The sequence below is a fragment of the Ranitomeya variabilis genome, chromosome 2, assembly GCF_051348905.1.
Source record: "Ranitomeya variabilis isolate aRanVar5 chromosome 2, aRanVar5.hap1, whole genome shotgun sequence".
NCBI classification, from domain to species: Eukaryota; Metazoa; Chordata; class Amphibia; order Anura; family Dendrobatidae; genus Ranitomeya; species Ranitomeya variabilis.
Window position 1 is genome coordinate 683603239 of NC_135233.1, and position 18516 is coordinate 683621754.

Below are 18516 nucleotides of genomic sequence, written 5' to 3' on the forward strand. Positions count from 1 at the left end.
GCTGAGTGAGAAACGAGATCAAAGCAAGAAGGAGAATCCCAGTAGGAGTCGTGCTGTAAGACCGAGGCAACATCCTACTGAGGCGCACAGCCGGTGGCCGGAACGCCGAGGAAGTATTTCTATATATAGCCTCAGGCAATACTTCAAACCAACGGCAGGACAGTCAGTCATAGGCGGGCTGTCTCACCTAAATCACCTAAGAAGACACAGGGGGCAACCTGTGGAGAGGGGCGACTCTAGGGTCCCGGAAGAGCTCCGAGCCTACCCGTCATACGGGTGCGTCCCAACCATAACACCGGGAGGGACGGATTAGCAGAACATCATCTAATCGAGTTGTGAGGGAACACGAGAAACAGACACAACAGTTGTGGGGACTATCCCGTAAGCACAGCAGGGGAGGACCACAACACATAGCGCTAGCAGGAAGGCACAGATTTCCACCTGCAAAGGGAACTCTGGAGGTGCCATCAGACCGGCCGGACTTGCGCAGCCTGGTTAACCGTATTCCGGATTGAGGACTCAGAGATCTTCAGTAAAGAGGTAAAGAGACTGCACCCTGGTGTCCTCGTTATTAACTGCGACCTGCACCACACCGCAACCTCACTACCACACTTTCACTGGACGCCCCTCAGCAGGGTCATGGACTGGGTCTAGCCACTGTGACCACCCCCCAGAACAGAGACTCAGAGGCCCGGTACCGGGTACCCCTCGGCCCTGCAGAAGTGGGGGCGCTCCAAAAACACGATAAAACCAGCAAAAAAATGCATACATTAAGCATCCTATTATTAGAATGCAATCTGTATTTTTTGTGCACATACTGCGTTTTTTTCCGTGGCGGAATCGCATTTCGGAAAAAAATGCAGCATGTTCATTAAAGGAATGCATTGATCCGCTTACTTCCCATTTGTGGCTATGCCCACCATGCGGGATGTAAGCAGATTATGTATGGTTGGTACCCAGGGTGGAGGAGAGGAGACTCTCCTCCAGGTCCTGGGTACCATATCATTGTTAAAAAAAAAAAAAAAAAAAAATAGTGATATTCTCACCTTCCAGCATTCCCCGGCAGGCTTCCAGCTCCTCGCGATGCTCCCATTCCCACTGATGCTTTATGAAAAAGACCCGTGATGACGTGCGGTCTCGGGAGACCGCTACGTCATCTGGGGTCATGCCGCAAAAGTTGGTCACACTTGTCAAACACTAGGTTTGACAAGTGTGACCAACCTGTCAATCAGTTTTCCAAGCGATGCTACAGATCGCCTGGAAAACACTAGCATTCTGCAAGCTAATTACGATTGCAAAACGCTAGTGTTTAGCGGGAATATGCATGCCAGTTCCGCATGCGATATACCCGCGACAGGAGTTGTGGAATTGCTGAGGAAATTTCCGCGGCAATTCTGCAACTTGTGCACTTAGCCTAAAAGAAGTAGCATGTCACTTCTTGTGTACGGATCTGCAGCGTTTTTGTACCCATTCCATTATAGAAATCCACAGGGGTAAAAACGCAAGAAATCTGCACAAAATCCGCAGCAAATCCGCACAAAATCCGCAATAAAAAACACATCAAATCCGCACCTGCGATTTCTGCAAGAGATGCAGAATCCGCACAAAAAATTCCAGAGGCTAATCTGCAACGTGTGCACATAGCCTAAAGAGGTGCCAGCACATTCTAGGACACTCTATTGTTTTTATTGCTTTATGCTGAGGTTCTGGTAAAACTAGCATAGCAGAATGGCTAAACTTTAATACAAAGACAGAATTCCCTACAGACTAGTGTTGAGCATTCCGATACCGCAAGTATTGGGTATCGGCCGATATTTGCTGTATCGGAATTCCGATACTGAGTTCCGATATTTTTGTGATATCGGAAATCGGAATCGGAAGTTCCCAGTGTATGGTTCCCAGGGTCTGGAGGAGAGGAGACTCTCCTTCAGGCCCTGGGATCCATATTCATGTAAAAAATAAAGAATTAAAATAAAAAATATGGATATACTCACCCCTCCGGCGGCCCCTGGACCTTAGCGATGTAACCGGCAGCCTCCGTTACTAAGAACGCAGTGCGTTTAGGACCTGCGATGACGTCGCGGCTTGTGATTGGTCGCGTGAGCGGTCACATGAGCGGTCACGCGACCAATCACAAGCCGCGACGTCATCGAAGGTCCTTCACTCTGCATTCTTAGGAACGGAGGCTGCCGGTTACATCGCTAAGGTCCAGGAGCCGCCGGAGGGGTGAGTATATCCATATTTTTTATTTGAATTATTTATTTTTTACATGAATATGGATCCCAGGGCCTGAAGGAGAGTTTCCTCTCCTTCAGACCCTGGGAGCCATCCAGGATACCTTCCGATATTTGTGTCCCATTGACTTGTATTGGTATCGGGTATCGGTATCGGCGAGATCCAATATTTTGCCGGTATCGGCCGATCCAATCCGATACCGATACTTTCGAATATCGGAAGGTATCGCTCAACACGACTACAGACCCCATTAATGCCAGTTTGTGTCATTTTACATAAGCAGTCATTTATTAATGTATAGTCACTTCATCATGACTGCTTTTTAGATCAGCCTCATTTCAATGCAAATGCATTGATTTAATGCATTAATCAGGGACTCCAGTTTTCATACAATTCCTGCAGTAAATCTGAATTAATTGGAAATATACATTTGTCTCTTCTCCATGAGTTACTAGGTCTGCATCTGCCATAAAGCAAAATGAGCATCTAATCTCTAGCAGTGATCCACAGATTCTCTGAGGGAGCAGCCCTTTAGGAAGTCAGTCAGCAGTAGTAGTGAGCAACATCTATCGCTGAACAGGTGCCTCTCTTTCATTACTGTCTACTGTCAGGCAGAGGCTGAAGGCATCACTGTTTCCCACAAATCAGTCATGTACTGATGGGCAGATTGTAGATAGGCTGCAACTCTGGACAACATAGTGGGGTGCTCTGTCCCTCCTATGTCAAACTGCCAAATTAACATCTGTCAGAGTTAGAGTTGAGACAGTATCTCTCAACTAGAAGTGAAAAAATATCCCTTTTTTTGCGGTGTTCAATTGGTAGGCTAATCACAAAATCAATCGGCAATTGCAAAGACTTTTTAGCAAGCCATCCAAAAACTATCTCCCTTTTTCTGCAGTCAAAACAATTTGTATTGTTTAGAAAGTGAAAAAGTTGTGGCTTCTCAACCTGTAGTGAAAAGTGTTTTAGGGTTTGCAACTAGTTTGCTAGTCACCAATTGATTAGGCAATTACAAAAGCTTTTTATCAAGCTTTCTAAAAATTATCCGCTTTTTTCTGGAAACATTTAAAATAGGAGAACTCTTTTGAATATGAATGTGGAGAAGTCATGGCTTGTGGTCACCAAGCCTTTTTAAAAATTAGCTCAATTATGAAAGCTGTTTCTTGAGGTGACAGAAACATGAGCATGTATTTCACAGCATCAGTAGTACTGTCAGTCTCATGATGGATATAGAGAGTAGATACCTAGCAGAGTGTGGTTCTTTGGCCCTGGTGCCAGCTTAGAGGTATAGACAAAAATCAATGGACAGGTAGGTAGAATGACTGATGTAATCATTGGCATAAGTCCTTGGTGCATGAACATCTACACTGAACCATGGCTAATTCATTTTGACAAATGTTAGGTTTTCCACGCTTGTGGAAAGCAGATAACCTGCTTTGCAATGGTGTGACAAAACCACCTGCCACACTGAATATCCTCTCTGACGCAACAGTAAATTCTTCCTCAGTGTGGCTTTTCTCCCCCAGGTTTTCAAACTGATTAACTGTTTGGAAGAGCTTTGCATGAGTGAAAAGAATGAGAGTTCTGCGAGGAATCTATGATGTGCCCTTACATAGTAAAATAGTTTTTAAGATTGAAGGAAGACTTTAAGTCCATCTAGTTCAACCCATATCCTAACCTAACATGCCCTAACATGTTGATCCAGAGGCTTGTTGGGGATGAGATCATGTCAGTTGAGCATGATCCGTTGTAGGAGGAGACAGAATAACGTCACCGGGTGGAGGAAAAAGGCATGGCTCCTAGTTACAAAGGCCTCACCGCTAGGGATGAGCGAGTACTAAAATGCTTGGATGCTTCTTATGCTTCAAAGCTCGTTTTGAGTAACGAGCACTGAATGGAAGAAGAACAGCATGGGGATGACCCTTGGAAGCATCTCTGACTCCCAGATCTCTGCTGAGAACAATGGTGTCATACTTTTACTCCACTTTAAAGACTGACAATAAAACTTTCAAAATCCAAGAGAAATTACAGGAAAAAAATGTTAAGAAACATTCTTTCCTGTATAATGACTTGCATATAAGACAACATTTTAAACGGATTTTGAAAAAATAATAATTTAAGTAAACCAAAATTTAAATTTTTATTAAAAAAAATTGGAAATTTCAGTGTAATTTATGAAGGAAGCAAGAACTTCCAAAAATTTGATGGAAAAGGGACTCAGATACACCGTGTATTAGACAAAGGATGGCTTCATATACATTTTGTTCAAATTGTCATGTAGTAGTACTCTTAGACTCATAAAGCCTATGCACTAAGTGCAAAGCCTGCCACAAATTACAAGCCGGGTCATCCATACACCCTTTAAGGCATCAACTGTAGTACCTCATTCAAATATTGTGAACAAAGTGTAGTTGTGGTACTTCTACACTCATAAAAGCTCTGCACACAGTGCAAAGTCTGCCAGAAAGTAAAAGCAGGGTCATCCATACACTATTGAAGGCACCAATTGTAATACCTCATTCAAATGCTTGCCCTCTTCTGCTAGCATTGTCTGATGGGAATTTTTTCAACATATTTTCCACAATGGCCTTCTAGTATAGCACCATTTTGGTAGATATCTCTGCCTCAGGAAGGAGCGATGCAAGGTTCTCCTTGTAGTGTGGGTCTAGCAGGGTGAACAACATGTACTCTACTTTGGCCAAGATGAATATAACGTGAGGGTAATGGGAAAGGCAGTGGTACATAAAGTCGGCCATATGTGCCAAGCTCCCTACAGCCACCACTTCCCGATATACACCATGATGATGATGATTCTCCATCTCCTCCTCCTCCATCTCTTCCTCCTCATTCCCCTCCTCAACCCATCCACTTAGGAAAGACAGAATGAAGCTTGTGTGGGTATTTGCCTGTGTTGTGCTAGCAACCAGCTCCTGTTCCTCCTTGTCAGCTTCCACCTTGTTACCGAATCTGCACTGAGCAGATGAGATGAGGCTTGGTAGCATCTCCCTGTCTCATGACTTCCTCCCTCTCCTCTTGGTCTGCATGGAAAGCTTCATGTTTAATTCTCAGCAATGACTGTCTAAGTAGGCACAGAAATGGGATTATTGCGCTGATTATGGCCTTATTGCCACTCACCATCTTTGTGAAATCCTCAAAGTCTTGGAGAACCACATAAGAGTGTAAGAGGTGGTGGAAATTTTGATAGAAGTAGGGCCGGCAATACTCGGTGCCAGCAGCATATGTGCAATGCCAGGGAGGGAGGAGGAACTCAGTTCCGGCCTCCACAATATTCAGCCAGTGTAGCTTTCCAGGCCACAGGTGCTTGTCCACGTGTTGGTCAGTAAGTAGACAATCCCCATAAGTGCGTTGTTAAGGGCATGGGTGATGTTTCTGGGCATGTGCTGGTACAAGGCACGGATGCCACTCCAGAAGAAATAGTGGTGGATGGGGACCGAGTACCGAGGGACAGCTGCCGCCATGAGTGGGCGGAGATCCTCTGTATCCAAAAAGCCTACATGCAAGCAGTCTGGAAATGTGCCCATTTAGTGTTTAGGCCTGTTGAAGGGTTGCTGGGTTCTTTTCATTCCCAGGCCTGAGGTAGGGGCAGCTAAACGCCGTGCTGAGACAAGGATTTGGAAATGCCTGATATTGCCTCTGAATATGCAAGGACAGGTGAAGGGCAAGAGGAATCTGTGCCAGTGTCACGGGCAGGGGATTGGAAAGCAATTAGGACAAGGGAAGAGGCCGTGGTGTTACCCTCTGGCATCAATTGTGGATGACCAAAAACACATGGCTAATAAATGCTATTGCTAATGGCTATCTACACCACCTAGAGCCATGCAAATATAAGGTAGGTCCTTATCAAGTCCATCATCATATAACATGACAGCAAGAAAAAGAGAACAGAAATGATGCTGTGGTCTAGAATTATAAATAATTACTCAATTTATTAGTTGTATAATTACAAATAGGGTATAAGGGAGCAAAAAAAGGGAAAGAATGCACATGTCACAGACATAAATTCACGAGTGTCAGTGCTCTGTGGAGCAGTTTCCCACCTCCCTGGGGTCACCTCACTGCCTCTTGTCTGTTTTGGTGATGCGGATCCCTAACCCTCAGTGCTGCTGGACTTGCTCTGCATGCTAGCTACCCAGGTTTGGTCAGTGACTTCTTCATCCACCACCTCGTCTTCCACTGCCGCACCCTGAAGAAAGGGAAATTATCACCCACTCAAAGCCTAGCAATAGTCACAGATAAACACACCAAACGCCTTTCTCCAATAACTACTAACAACAACCTCCAGCCATGCAGAAAAAGCTATCTCTGAGAAGGAGTGCAAACCAGGACTCAGTTTATATAGGAGATGGGAGTGGCTAACACTGCACAGCTGAGAGCCTTAACTCCAGGAGTTCTCAACAGAGCAAATGAACATCTGCACTGCCCAAAGAAATTTACATCATTTAATAAAAAGTTTGAAGTGCTTCTAATCTGTGCAGGAGTAGGGGAAATCAGATGCTGTGTTCTTCTGGCTCCTCTCTGTCGCGGTAAACCCATGACACTGGTCCTCCTGACTTGGTTACTTAACAACCTAATTTGTCAGCAACTGTGTCTCATCATCATCTACCTCCTTAGACAAAATTTGCTGTTCTCGATCGTCATCTTCCTATGACCGTGGCTGCTATAAGTTTTTACATCACAGAACCACATGTCCTCTAGTCCTTCTTGAAACATTCAGGGTGAGAGGCCACAATCAAGGGATGATGATGTAAATAGCTCCTCTGTGTGTCCTAGTGTGGGATCACTGGTCTTCTGTGACTCGACATGATGGGACAAAGGAGGATCTTTGTGAGGATTAAGTAATCCAGACTGTTGGGTTGTGAGACCTGACCATGTGGAAGACTGGGTGGTGCAGGTAAGCATGCTGGAAGCGTAATGTGCTATGCAACCTTCCACCTGTGTGCACTGGTGTGGCTTCAGAAGTGGTGTCCTGTGCCTCCCTGCAAAGTGGGACAGGAAGCTATGTGTCGTGTATGGGCATGTAGCTTGTGCTCCAGCAATAGGTGCAGTTGCACCTGCCCCATGTCCTCGGCATCTGCATGCACGATCATCAGCGCTTCCACTTCTCTGTCCCTTACAGTAAGCCTACGCATTTTCTAATTGCTTGGTCTCTGGAGACCAAGTTTCCTTGATTAATTGAAACAAAATGTTTTTAAGAAAAAAAAATTTGGCCACCTGTAGCAAGCCAAACAGTTTTTAAAAGTTTCAAACCACTGTAATTTCATACAAAGCACGTTAAACTCTATGGATGACAATAGTAAATTTCTGGAACAAAAAAAAATTGATCAACTGTAGGAGGCCTAGCGGTTTTTAAAAATTTCAAAGCACCAGAATTTACACAGGGCACATTAAACTGTGTGATTAACAATAGTCAATTTTTGGAACACAAAAATGTGGTCACCTGTAGCAGGCCAAGCAAATTTAAAAAATGTCAAAACAATAAATTTTACACAAAGCACATTAAACTGTATGGATGAGAATTGCCAACTTTTGGAACAAAAAAAATAGTATTCCTGTAGCAGGCCAAGCAGTTTTTAAAAATTTTAAACCACCGTTACCAAAATTTTTAAACCATCGTACATAAAGCTGGTTAAACTGTATGGATGATAATATAGTTGACTTTTTCACCTACAAAAAAGTGGTCCATCTGCAACAGCGATATATTTAGCAATGGAATGCAAAGTGATAAGTAGGGTTGAGCGAAACGGGTCGGCAATTTTCAGAAGTCGCCGACTTTTGGCAAAGTCGGGTTTCATGAAACCCGACCCGACCCCTGTGTGGGGTCGGCCATGAAGTCGGCGATCTTCTGAATCTGGAATCGGAATTCCGATACCGATTCCCGATATGTTTAAGATATCGGGAATTGGTATCGGAATTCAGATTTAAGTGTAAAATAAAGAATTAAAATAAAAAATATCGCTATACTTACCATCTGATGCGCCCTGGTACTAAGCGGGAACCTTCCTTCCTTAGAATCAGCCTTCCAGGACCTTGCGGTGACGTCGCAGTGACGTCGCGGCTTGTGATTGGTCGCGCGGCCGCCCATGTGACCGCTCGCGCGACCAATCACAAGCCGCGACGTCACCGTGACGTCACCGAGGGTCCTGGAAGGGCTGATTCTTAGGAAGGAAGGCTGCCGGAAAGAAGCAGGGCGCGTCCGAGGGTGAGTATATACCTAATAGGAATATACTCACCCTCGGCTTCTTTCCGGCAGCCTTCCTTCCTAAGAATCAGCCCTTCCAGGACCTTCGGTGACGTCACGGTGACATCGCGGCTTGTGATTGGTCGCGCGAGCGGTAACATGGGTGGCCGCGCGACCAATCACAAGCCGCGACGTCACCGCAAGGTCCTGGAAGGCTGATTCTAAGGAAGGAAGGTTCCCGCTTAGTACCAGGGCGCATCAGATGGTAAGTATGGCGATATTTTTTATTTTAATTCTTTATTTTACACTTAAATATGGATCCCAGGGCCTGAAGGAGAGTTTCCGCTCCTTCAGACCCTGGGAACCATTGGAAACCCAATGCACTGCATTGGGTTTCGAGTTTCGGCCGACCCCGACCCTGACTTTTTTATAGGATCGGCCGATTTCACTCGACCCGACTTTTGAAAAAGTCGCGTTTCGTGAAACCCGACCTGATCCTATAAATGTAAGGGTCGCTCAACCCTAGTGATAAGCACTGCCTAGAGGCTGTATCAGCCATTCTGCCTGCTCCAGCTGTCCAAGGCTAAATACAGAATGTATCTCATAGAAACAGCTAAGCACAAGATTAGCCCCAAGAAGGACTTTTAGTATGATGGTTGAGCAAAGTATCACCACTAGAGGACCCTCATTCCTAAAACTGTGCACACTGGCCTGGACAACTACTCTTTCCCTCCAATAAGAACTGTCCTGGAACTGTGCAATGGCATCATTGAGCCGAGTGTGGAGGCGCCAGTCATTCTATAATCTCTGATGAGGTAATGCAGCCGGCCAGCCAATTACAGTAATGCCAGTACCAGATGGCTATGGCATTACAGTAACTGGTAGGTAATCCCCAAATGTTTATTGACTGTTTATCAGGTACCAAACATGCGGGGAAGGGATTCTAGCATTCAATCCAATCACCAGCGAATGCTCGATGAGTGCCGACCATATCCGTTGACCCACATACTTTAGTGATATCCGAGTGTCACCAAACACAATCGCTCATCACTAGCAGAGATCAGTGGATCAATCTGCTGCAGATAGACTTTGAGTTGAATTTCCTGAAATTCAAATTCAATTTGATTTGATTCATAAGATCACAAAATTAAAAATACCTGGTGACATATCACACATTACTGAAGATTGCATTAGAGAGCACAGCTGTGAGATCTTCTGTATAATTCATTTTAGCTTTGACATCATGTGTTCTAAGGCTAGGTCCACAATGCGTTAGGGCAATCTATTTAACGGATTCGTGAAATGGATGCGCTAAAAATGAGTTCAAGTTGTCTTGTATTTTTGCCATCGCGTTAACGCCTGTGTTAACACATGTGGCTGCGCATCTGCCTGCATTTGCACTAGAGTTCTATGTAGAACGAACACTTCATTTCACAGTGCGTTCACCGTGCCGGACCCGAAAACGCGGTAGGAAGGTGCGTCACAAACTAATGGACCGATCCTAACACATGCCAATTTTGACATGCCTTAGGATCCGTTACACTAATGCAAGTCTATGGGTGCGTTAACGTGTCCGTTACATTGCGCTAGTGCTGCTTACAAACGGATCCATTAAACGGATTGCCTTAACACAGTCAATCAAAGGGAACATCACAGCTTCTAAGGCCGGCGTCACACTTGGCGTAAGACAATACGCCACGTATTATACGTCCGTACTACGGCCGTAATACGGAGAAATGTTCCGAAAATAGTGATCCGTAGTCAGGGTGTTTCAGCGTATTTTGCGCATGGCATCCTCCGTATGTAATCCGTATGGCATCCGTACTGCGAGATTTTCGCGCAGGCTTGCAAAACCGACATCTAATGGATTTATGTGCTCAAATGTTCGGGAAAACATATATACAGTATATATATATATACATATATATATATATATATATATATATATATATATATGTCATTGTGACACATATATATGTATTCTGTATTTTAGATTTCAATCAGCGCGATATCTGTGAACAGCCGGTAATTCAATTGCCGGCTTTGCATTTCTCCTGCACAAACCCGACAGGATATGAGACATGGTTTACATACAGTAAACCATCTCATATCCCCCTTTTTTTGCATATTCCACACTACTAATGTTAGTAGTGTGTATGTGCAAAATTTCAGCGCTGTAGCTGCTAAAATAAAGGGTTAAATGGCGGAAAAAATTGGCGTGGGCTCCCGCGCAATTTTCTCCGCCAGAGCGGTAAAGCCAGTGACTGAGGGCAGATATTAATAGCCAGGAGAGGGTCCATGGTTATTGGCCCCCCCGTGGCTAAAAACATCTGCCCCCAGCCACCCCAGAAAAGGCACATCTGGAAGATGCGCCTATTCTGGCACTTGGCCACTCTCTTCCCACTCCCTGTAGCGGTGGGCTATGGGGTAATGAAGGGTTAATGCCACCTTGCTATTGGAAGGTGACATTAAGCCAGATTAATGATGGAGAGGCGTCAATTATGACACCTATCCATTATTAATCCAATTGTAGGAAAGGGTTAAAAAACACACACACACATGATTGAAAAGTATTTTAATGAAATAAACAGCGGTTGTTGTAATAATTTATTGTTCTCTCAAATCCATTTGCAGTCCCTCGCTTGGCAACATAATAAACGCACAAGATACATACCTTCTGATGTACTGTCAGGTCCAACGATGTAATCCATCTGAAGGGGTTAACTAATATTACAGGCAGGAGCCCTGCTATAATGCAGCTGTGCTCCGTGCTTGTAATTCCCCTGCGAATGAATGAAATCTAGGTCATTGACCTACATTTCATTCATTCGCGGTGAGGCGCCCTCTGGTGGATGTTCTCATGAACTGCAGCCTGGGAACTTTTTCCCACGCTCCAGGTCATATGAGGACATCCACCAGGGGGCGCATCACCGCGACTGAAGGAAATGTAGGTCAATGACCTAGATTTCATTCATTCGCAGGGGAATTACAAGCACGGAGCACAGCTGCATTATAGCAGGGCTCCTGCCTGTAATATTAGTTAACCCCTTCAGATGGATTACATCGTTGGACCTGACAGTACATCAGAAGGTATGTATCTTGTGCGTTTATTATGTTGCCAAGCGAGGGACTGCAAATGGATTTGAGAGAACAATAAATTATTACAACAACCGCTGTGTTTATTTCATTAAAATACTTTTCAATCATGTGTGTGTGTGTTTTTTAACCCTTTCCTACAATTGGATTAATAATGGATAGGTGTCATAATTGACGCCTCTCCATCATTAATCTGGCTTAATGTCACCTTCCAATAGCAAGGTGGCATTAACCCTTCATTACCCCATAGCCCACCGCTACAGGGAGTGGGAAGAGAGTGGCCAAGTGCCAGAATAGGCGCATCTTCCAGATGTGCCTTTTCTGGGGTGGCTGGGGGCAGATGTTTTTAGCCACGGGGGGGCCAATAACCATGGACCCTCTCCTGGCTATTAATATCTGCCCTCAGTCACTGGCTTTACCGCTCTGGCGGAGAAAATTGCGCGGGAGCCCACGCCAATTTTTTCCGCCATTTAACCCTTTATTTTAGCAGCTACAGCGCTGAAATTTTGCACATACACACTACTAACATTAGTAGTGTGGAATATGCAAAAAAAGGGGGATATGAGATGGTTTACTGTATGTAAACCATGTCTCATATCCTGTCGGGTTTGTGCAGGAGAAATGAAAAGCCGGCAATTGAATTACCGACTTTTCACTAACACCGCTGCGTATTTCTCGCAAGTCACACTGCTGGTCCGTGTGGAATCCGTATTTTTCTCGCCCCCATAGACTTTCATTGGCGATTTTTTGGCGCAGTACGCTGACAAACGCAGCATGCTGCGATTTTGTACGGCCGTAGAAAGCCGTATAATACTGAACCGTAATATACGGCTAATAGGAGCAGCCCCATTGAGAATAATTGTGCCGTATGTTATGCGAGTTTTACGGACGTAGTTTCTGCGCTCTTACGTCCGTAAAACTCGCCAGTGTGACGCCGGCCTAAAAGGAATGAGGACCAGCAAAGTCACTTCACTTCAGGATTTTATGGCCTAGGAATAGGAAGTCAGAGTGCACAGCTCATTAAACATAGCGATAGAAAAAGGCCTAAATTTAACTGTGGTGTACTTAGGTAGTGCTGAAAAACACTAAAAATGGGAGTGGTAGTCTCAATCTGTGAATAAAAAGTTAAAAGAAGGTTCTTTAGCTGAATAATCAGTGTGATTGTGAAGTGATTGATCTGTCACATTCTACAGCAACAAACTGAATAACATCTTTTTTTTTTCTTTTTTAACACGCTGCAAAAAAGGAGGGTTACCGTATTTTTCAGACTACAAGACACACTTTTTCCCCCCCAAAAAAGGGGGGAAAATAGGGGGTGCGTCTAATAGTCGTAATGCAGGCTTACCGCGGCGGCAGAGGTGCGGTGGCAGAGGTGCGGCGGCAGAGGTGCGGGGATGAGGAGGCGCAGTGAGCGGGGACCCTTTCACCGGGTGAATCCTGTTGTTATCGGTGGTGGCGGCCATCTTCCTGAGGTCGCGCGTGCGCAGATGGAGTGCTCTGCTTCCCAGGGCTTCAGGAAAATGGCCGCGGGTGGCCGCGCGTGCGCAGATGGAGATCGCGGTGGCCATTTTCCTGAAGCCGAGTTCGCAGATTTAGATCTTGGCTTCAGGAAAATGGCTGCCGCGATCTCCATCTGCGCACGCGCGGCCTCCCGCGGCCATTTTCCTGAAGCCCCGGGAAGCAGAGCACTTCATCTGTGCATGCGCGGCCTCAGGAAGATGGCTGCCACCACCAATAACAACAGGTTTCACCCGGCTCTGCTGCTTACCGGGCTGCTGCATCACCTCACCGGTGAAAGGGACCCCTCTCACGCCGTACCTCTCACTGCGCCTCTTCATCCCTGCACCTCTGCCGGTAACCACTGCTGCAACCCTGCCATGGACACCAGGCCGCGGCGTCGCCCACCTAAGCAGGAAGGGACCCTGCTCAGGTGCACGCCGTACCGCATCACCCCACCTCTGCCGACACCATGCCTCCTGTGATCCTGCTCTGCCACCGCCAGCCCTCAGGTAAGATTCTGTAAATTCGGACAATAAGACGGACCCCCATCTTATAAAAAAAATCTTTTTTTCTGCATTTTGCACCCCAAATTTGGGGTGCATCTTATAGTCTGAAAAATACGGTATATATCTCTCTGTTCTAATTTTACTGCTAAAAAATCCTGAAACTAAGGCTTGTGTGTCACAGATAGTGTTATTTCTGGGTTATGACATGGGCATGCCATCATTTGTTTTAAAAAAAACAGAAATTTAAATATCTTTCACCAGTTTTGGCATGTTAAGCTGGCTACATCATGGAACAGTGTCTGTAAAGCTAATTAATACGTAGTATTTTTTTAATTTATCCTCTGTGTTGTGGAGATATTTGCTTATAAAGTTTAGGTTATAATGCCTGCTTCATGGACAGTAGATTGGGAAGGCTGTAACACAGGGGAAGGGGCAGTGGTTTCACCCTCAGACACAGATTTGGTACCCAAGCGTTCCGCCCACCTACTGGGGTGCTTGGCTGCCATATGCTTTTGCATGCTGGTGGTGCTCAGGTTGGCAGTGTTCTTGACTCTTCTTAGCTTGGTTTGGCAGATGATGCAAATTACAGTTGTTTTGTCTGAAGGAATTTGAGAAAAAAACTGCCATACACAACAATGCACCCTTGGCCTGTTATTAGGCGGAGTTCGGGGGGCTCTGTGGAATGTAAGCCCTCAAAGACAGGGTCCTCTCCCCTCTGTATAAGTCTGTCATTATTTGTTTGTTTACTGTAAGTGATATCTGTGATTTGTATGTAACCCCGTCTCATGTACAGCACCATGGAATCAATGGTGCTTTATAAATAAATAATAATAATAACAGTTGACTGAGTTCTCCCTCTGGTCAAACCACTACCTCTTCTTACCTGTTTTTGGGCTACAGAGCAATCCCTGTCTGCACTGCTGTGCTTGCTTGGTGTGCCATCGTGCCAGGTTGGATCAGTGGCCTCACCATCGACCACGTCATTTTCCAGTTCCTCAATCTGATCCTCCTTCTCAGTTGCGATTTTAGGCTGACCTGATGACAACTGTGCGTCATGATTATCATCCACCTCTTCAGACATGAATTGACCTTCCCCAACGTGGCTTTCTCCTGACCGTGGGTGCTCAAATACTTGGACATTAGTGCACTACACCTCCTCATGGCCCTCTTTAATGGTGCATGTTGAGAGGCCTGAAAAATTAAAAGGGAATGTAAATAGTTCTTCAGAGTGGCCAGCATTGTGGTCATATGTCTCCTGGGACTCTTGATGGTGGGAGAAAGGAGGACCAAGTTGAGTATTCAGATGCCTAACCTCTTGGCTACTGAGAATGTGAGCACACTGGAGCCTTTGTCTGCCATCCAACCCACAACATCCTGGCAATTGTCTGGTTTTGTCAGTGGTTTACCGTGCTGACCACATTTTGACAGGAAGCTAGACCAAGATACAGTCACCTCCTGATCTGTAACACAGCCTTGGCAAGCACATCACATTCACATCCATTAACGTCACCCTTTCTCATACTGAATGCTTTATGTTTATGAAAAAAACATTTCCTGGCTTTATTTTTTTATTTTTATTTTTTTAAATGATGCAGGTCAATTTATTACTTCCGTCCATGGTTATGCAACAAATCCACGTTGATGGCCAAAATACAATGTCCTCAGTCCACAAGATCCCAATCTGCCACTTTCCCCGTACCAGGCGATGCCCACTTTCTCCCAACTCCCAGAGCAAAGTGCTCTCAGCTCCTCCTTCTTGACCCTCTTGTAGATGGAGTCTGCCTTCTCTTCTCCCAAGTCACCGCTCAGTAGGTATGCTGTCCAGAGATAGATGACCCCACCAGCTGCCACCACTTGTGAAAACGTGAGGTTGTGGGTTGCAATAAACACCTAGCCATGTTATCGAAGCAGTTCAATTTATTACTTCCGCCCACAGTTATGCAACAAATCCACATTGATGGCCAAAATACAATGTCCTCAGTCCACAAGTTCCCAATCTGAGTTCCACTTTCCCCGTACCAGGCGATGCCCACTGTCTCCCAACTTTTGGTTGGCCCACAGCTTTTGGTATCTCCAGCCAATATAGTGTGCAGTCACAGCCTATGTTCCTCCAGAAGATGGATATCATGAACATAGCTCATGGATACCCCTCCAGCCAACAATTAATCTCCAAAACTCCATAGATCATCCATCCATCCCAGCTTGGATACTCTTCCATCGAAGTTCCTCCAAAAACTGCCTGATTCAACACGTGTCTTTTTTCTCTCTCCCCCTTCAACAATTTTCTTTAGTTCATAGAACAAAACACATTCCATTACAAGGGGCTGTAGGTGAGACCCCTGTGGTGATGGCTCCCCTGGGTCTGCTATTTCCTTCCACACAAAGGGCCTAGGTTGGTAGAGCAATGGACTGATATAATGATTGCGTTACATGTACCTTTAGGCTAAGTGCACACGTAGGTTCGGGTCCCTGCGGGTTCTCCCACAGTGGATTTGATAAATCTTCAGGGCAAAACTGCTGCGGTTATCCCTGCAGATTTATCACGTTTTGTCTTGCGGTTTCCGCTGCGGGCTTTGGTTTTACTATTGATGCTGCATATGCAGCATCAATAGTAATGTTAAAAATAAAAAAAAAATGGTTATACTCACCCCCTCTGACGTCCCGATCTCCTCGGCGCTGCACGCGGCGGTCCGTTTCCAAAGATGCTGTGCGAGAAGGACCTTCGTGACGTCACGGTCATGTGACCGCGGCGTCATCACGGTCATGTGACCACGACGTCACCGCAGGTCCTGCTCGCACAGCAAACCTGAGACCAGACTGCCGCGTGCAGCGCTGAGAGGTGAGTATAGCATTATTTTTTATTTTAATTCTTTTTTTTACCACAAATATGGTTACCAGGGCCTGGAGGAGAGTTTCCTCTCCTCCACCCTGGGTAGCAACTGCACATTATCCGCTTACTTCCCGCATCGTGGGCACAGCCCCATGTGGGAAGTAAGCGGATCAATGCATTTCTATGTGTGCAGAATCGCTGCGATTCTGCCCAAAGAAGTGACATGCTGCGGGTTGTAAACCGCTGTGTTTCTGCGTGGTTTTTCCTGCAGCATGTGCACAACGGTTTGCGGTTTCGATAGGGTTTACATGTAAATGTAAACGCTATGGAAACTGCTGCGGACCCGCAGCATCAAAATCGCCGCGGATCCGCGGTAAAACCCGCAAAGTGTGAACATGGCCTTAACAGTCTACTGTCTGGCCTTAGGTTTACATAAGATCTAGCCTGCTCATCTTCCTCTGCTTGCTGTCACTGAATGGAAACATTGATTCCTGAGGATGAACTGACGAGCAAGCAAATCACTAATAAAACACATCAAGAAAATATATAATAAAACAATATTGACACAACCGGTGCTCCCTGTTGGAAAAAATCTCTATCTCGTAGATGTGTGGACTCTGCTCTACGTCCATTTGTCCTATAGTTTTTAGTAAGAGGCCATATCCTCACATTCCCCCCTCTTTTTTCAGTATGACACAAATGTAAGAGGTTTCACCTTCATGAGAATGAAATTTTGCATCATCCAGTTTCCTCAAGGCATATTCCATGTTGTTCTTGCGAATAAACTCCACAGTCCCCATTCCACCCTGGTGTACATATGGATAGTAAACTCCCCAGCTTGTCTCATATGACCTTTCTGATCCTTCCAACTCCCCAATGGGGGAAGCCCTGAGTCAAGGACTCTGTATTTAGTTAGCTGGGACAGGGTTCTGTTTCTCCCGTGGGATCCTCCATATCCTTCCCCTGATCGGTGGATGGACCTGATGAGAATTGAACTTGTATCCATTGCGTCAAGCCCCAGAGTGCTGACCCCCAGCTATGGGGATGGTCACTTGGTGGCTTGGTAAATAATGTTCTGGGGGGACAGTATTTGGGCTGACCAGGGTGATGGTAGACACAGTGACCCGAAGTCCCTTTCCCCCTCCCTCATGTCACATTCCTTCATGGCAACAGTCATTACATTTTGTGCATTACTCACCACTGGCAGGGGAGTAGTCGGCATGTTGAGATTACTTTGTTCCCTCTAGGCTGATGCAGTGTGAACCGATCCTTGGATTTGAGTTACGACATTGGCCCAATGGCACACCAACCTTGCTCCTAGGTTGTTTCTCAGCAACACATCTACTGGTAGGTGTCACATTACTCCTACATCCATCATTCCATGACTGTGACCCCAGTCTAAATGTAGTCGGGTCCTCCGAATGTTCAAAGATTCTCCTTCGGCTACATTGACTAACATCTGGCTGCCTGGAACAATACACTGGTCCAGTACTAGATGTATTTGATCAATATAACAGCGTCTCCTGAGTCATGGAGCCCTGCAGCCTCCACGCCTTCTACGGCTGCAGATGCTGGTTCATGGTTGCTGAGTTGTCCCATCTAGTCCAGGACACTTGTTCTTGTACCACATATGCCTCTTCCTCTTCCAGTCGGGGTGGTGGGATCCTCTCTCTTTCAGCTTTCCAGCCACATTGTAGCACAGTATTTACCGGTTGGAGCCATGGATGATGTGGGCTAGAAAGTTCTCGGCATTCCCTGGCAAAGTGTCCCATGTGTTAAGGCAGCTTAACCCTCCTCGCCCCGACGTGGGCCACACTGGGGCTTTTGGGAACCCTCCCCCTCTTTGTGAAGTCCAAAATCCCCTCCTTTCCTCCTCTTGCCAGTCCATGGCTCTTGCTGGCCTTCATGTAAGCACCAGTTTGCGACTCGATGGGACTGTACTTCCAAGTAGCCCGGGTCGATTAGTAGACCAATCATCAGCCAATCTTGCAGCCTCATCCAGGCTGAGTGGTTTTCTATCTGCCACCCATTCTCTTAAGTCACCTGGTAGCTTGGACATAAATTGTTCCAGCATGAATATATTTAAGACATGTTCTGCTTCCCAAGCCCCCAGTTCTTCTATCCCCTGAGTGCATGTCGTATGTAGTGTA